The sequence below is a fragment of the Ostrea edulis genome, chromosome 6, assembly GCF_947568905.1.
Source record: "Ostrea edulis chromosome 6, xbOstEdul1.1, whole genome shotgun sequence".
Classification (NCBI taxonomy): domain Eukaryota; kingdom Metazoa; phylum Mollusca; class Bivalvia; order Ostreida; family Ostreidae; genus Ostrea; species Ostrea edulis.
The window spans coordinates 92,075,737-92,080,126 of record NC_079169.1 but is presented as its reverse complement, the minus strand read 5'-3'; the positions used below and the strand labels follow the sequence as shown (position 1 = coordinate 92,080,126).

General features: G+C 37.9%; 1 long non-coding RNA gene across 1 annotated transcript; it reads right to left on the bottom strand.

Moving 5' to 3' along the window:
• Positions 1-346: 346 nt before the first annotated feature.
• LOC125646690 (uncharacterized) lies at positions 347-3,398 on the bottom strand. Its single transcript, XR_007359798.2, has 3 exons — positions 3,311-3,398; positions 1,405-1,590; positions 347-425 (listed from the first exon to the last, which is right to left on the bottom strand). It is a non-coding gene; the product is annotated as an uncharacterized LOC125646690 (long non-coding RNA).
• Positions 3,399-4,390: the final 992 nt, after the last annotated feature.

Here is a 4,390-nt window from a genome sequence, read left to right as displayed (position 1 = left end):
CATAGGAAAAAAAAACCCAAAAACATTTATATAAATAATTTGATATGCGCTATGTATGCACATATAAATTGAAATATAAAATTGGTATATGAATTGGGCCGGGTGCAACTGATTTGGCACCACATATTGTACAAGATTATGTATTATGCAAACTGCACATGCCACTATGATAAACGATTTACTTTACTGGAGACCCTTGGTGATGGCTGTCTGTCTTTACTTACCCGTCTTCGGCACTTCCCTCACCTTTAAGAAATATTTTATTTCATTACCAACTTTATGAGGAACACGTTGAGCGCTTACTACCAAACTGTACGTGTGCTGAAGAAGTTAAGCCTTTCTATTCTACATAAATATGCAAACTTTATTAGCTTTGGTTCCGAAAGACAAAGATAGATGGCAACAAAAAACTGTTCTTTTCTTCTCTAGAAAAAAAAATGTTCGAGCAAATATAGATTATAGCCATTATGAAATTTGAAATAATAGTTATAATGTAGATCGCATCGATAGATAAAATAATGACAATTTATTCCGTTTAGTAGATATTAACGGCAAACTAACAACTCAACTTTATGATAAACGGGATGAATTCAACTTCTCCATCGTAAACTTCCCATATTTATGTAGCAATATTCCATTATCACCTGCATATGGTGTTTATATCTCAACTGATTCGATACGCAAGAGCTTGTTCTGCGTATAGTCAGTTTTTAAATCGAAGCAGTCTACTGACAAACAAGTCGATGGTGCAGGAATTTCAACAGTCTCGTTTAAAGCCAGCATTTCTCATATTCTATGGTCGTTATAACGATCTAGTTTGCCAATACAACCTATCATTGGGTCAAATGCTGTCTGACGTGTTTCATACCGATTGTTAGGCCAATCTTGGAACAGTAATTTTGACTACAGATAACTCCGTTTACCTGATCGAGATATAGGGCTCACGGCGGGTGTGACTGGTCGACAGGGGATGCTTACTCCTCTTAGGCACCTGATCCCACCTCTGGTATATCCAGGGGTCCGTGTTTGCCCAACTCTCTATTTTGTATTGCTTATAGGAGCTATGAGATTGATCAATGTTCGTTATCTTCACCTTTCATTCTCCAAGCTACAAATGTAAGGAGGTTTAGCAGCTAGATAATGTGGAGCATTTTAAGCAATTTAATATTTTTATTCATTTCTTATTTCTTTAATTAATTTTACTTCCAGTCGGCGAAATACTTTTTGTTGTCAATCCCGAGTTTATCTTTATTACATATGCAAGTGCATAATCCAGCGCTATTTGGTAATCAAGAAATTTATTTATGGTGAAAGTTTCATTTACCTGTCAACATTTAATTTTATAAAAAAGGGTTTTTAAACAATTAAAACTGAAAAGCGTGCTAAAACAATTAACGAATTTACCTTCCTGGTGACAGACATCAAAATCTGTTAGCGTACATGCATTCGACTGGCGTGGCATGGCTGACCCAGGGGCAGGCGTCTACATCAAATGTTTATCACCACTGGAGGCCAGGTATAGTGTTAAGTCAAAATAATGTCCGTAATCAGCAGGTCAGCGGTTCGAGCCCTGTCTGTTTCAATCTGACACTGTAAAAGATTTTAATAAAAACGGGAATCAATGGTCTATTGAACAGAATTTTAAAATACCTCAAGTTTGTTGAGAACATGCACACGTATTCAAAAAATCAAAGCATAATTCATGTGCACATTTTAAATAAAGTAAAAAATGACTATTACTTACATTGCATGAATGTATCAAGATATAGGAAGCATCTACTGTCGACTGTATTACAGGTAATGACAATTAAAGAAATAAATTTAAGTTTTGAGAATACATGAGGATATGAAATGTGAAGCTTCACGCTGGTGTTATAGAGCCAGACTTCCCCTCATAGTGAGACTTTCCCCTGGAGTCTGGCTCTAGAGTGAGCCTTCCCGCGCAAACTATGAAATAAATCTTAGTTTATAGAACAGCGAATTACTTACCTACCTACCTATACCTACCTACCTACCTGAAGTTGTACAGATTTTAAAGCATAACCGGTATTTGTACGCAGATGAGAAGAAACATAAATTCGAAATTTCCTCATTTCATTTTCAAACTTCTAGAACTAACCAAGGCATAGGTATTGTGTGGGTCAAAGTTCAGGTCTATGGGTCAAACAAAATGACATATCAATTCCAATGTGTTTAATTCCTCACTCTAGAGTCAGGCTTCCGGGGGGGGGGGGTCTCATTATGGGGGAAGGCTCACTCTAGAGCCAGGCTTCCGGGGGAAGTCTCACTCTAGAGCCAGGCTTCCGGGGGAAGTCTCACTCTAGAGCCAGGCTTCCGGGGGGAAGTCTCATTATGGGGGAAGGCTCACTCTAGAGCCAGGCTTCCGGGGGAAGTCTCACTCTAGAGCCAGGCTTCCGGGGGGAAGTCTCATTATGGGGGAAGGCTCACTCTAGAGCCAGGTTTCCGGGGGAAGTCTCACTCTATAGCCAGGCTTCCGGGGGGAAGTCTCATTATGGGGGAAGGCTCACTCTAGAGCCAGGCTTCCGGGGGAAGGCTCATTATGGGGGAAGGCTCACTCTAGAGCCAGGCTTCCGGGGGAAGTCTAACTCTAAAACCTGGCTTTCGGGCTTCCGGGGGAAGTCTCACTCTAGAGCCAGGCTTCCGGGTGGAAGTCTCATTATGGAGGAAGGCTCACTCTAGAGCCAGGCTTCTGGGGGAAGTCTCACTCTAGAGCCAGACTTCCGGGGGGAAGTCTCATTATGGGGGAAGGCTCACTCTAGAGCCAGGCTTCCGGGGGAAGTCTCACTCTAGAGCTAGGCTTCCGGGGAGAAGTCTCATTATGGGGGAAGGCTCACTCTACAACACCGACACACTTCATGAAGCGCGTTGACGCTTTATAACAAGTGGGCCGGCGTGAAGCATCGCTGTTCATATCCTCATGTGTTTTCAAAAATGAAGTTTATCTCTTTTATATATCATATCCTCATGTATTTTCAGAATTGAAGTTTATCTTTTAATTTTATATTTACATTCTTCTTTCATTTCTATCGGATTTCCAATCGTTAAAATGGGCTTACTGTATTCATACGCACACTGTTTACAACTGCAACACATTCATGCAGAAATGGTCATGAATACAATTTGTAGAGATATCAAAAGCAACAACATCGGAAATTAAAATTTTATACATGTAACAGTTGATGAAAAATGCGGGAATAATTTGATTTTTTCCCTTATCATTAATTAATGCTACCAAGCTATACTTCATTTAAATCATAAGTTTCCCCTTAAATTCCAATAGAGACCGTACCTTTGACACTAGTTTTCTCCTTGGTAGTCTCCCTTTACAAAACCCTGAATCTGCCGATGACACGGTTTATGAGTTGTGACAACCTTGCGCTATATAACCTTTATTTTGCGAAATGATGCAATTTTCTGGAACGTTATCGCAAAGGTAAAATAATCGTAAACAATAGATATCAGGCGAGTGCCAGTGGCATGACGAAACTAATTATGTAAACGGAATGTTCCCATAAGACGAATGATTTTTGATTTGGCTCACATGTAGGGAACTTGTTTGTTGCACCTTGACCTTTCAGTGTTTCATATATCAACTTCTGATGTGATTGATTCTGCACTTTACGTGTTACATTGCATGATATATTTAAAAAGAACTGATGATCGATTGCATTTCGATTTTATAGATTTTGATGGCGCTTTGTTAATGATAAATTTATGCATTTCTATTTTGAAACGTTTCTTCAAAATTATGCAAATATATGCAGCTTTCGGCGACAAAATGAACTGTGCATAAAACAACACCTCGAAATTGCCCCCTTGTCACCAAGCATGCATATATTTTATTTATCCGCTGAATTGTCAAGAGAAACACACAGTTAGGTTAAATATACTTATTGTTTGCGCAGAAAGATTAACGAAGGATAAATTCGTTCAGTAATTGAATATGTTCATGACATGTCAAATCATAATTTTCAACACTACATGTACGTATATATTCGTTTTTCTTTAATTTCCAATCCGATGTTTAGAATTACTACATTGACACTTTATTAGAAATTAATGAAGGCAATACATGTAATTATTGATGTCATTTCATGATACATTTTTATGATGTCTTTCTTATCTAGGATAAAAAAGGATTTTATCTTGACAATTACCATGAAAATTCTAAAAACCCTTTCGCACAACAAAATATTTGAATATGCCATTCTAAGAAACAAACATTCAATCTTCTTGACACCAACAGTACAAAATCAGAATATATGTACAATGACTAGAAAAACAAAAAAACATATACTAAAGAAATGAAATAAGTGTTGAAATAATATATACGCAGAATTTTTTTTTTCAAAAAAGAAACACCACTCTT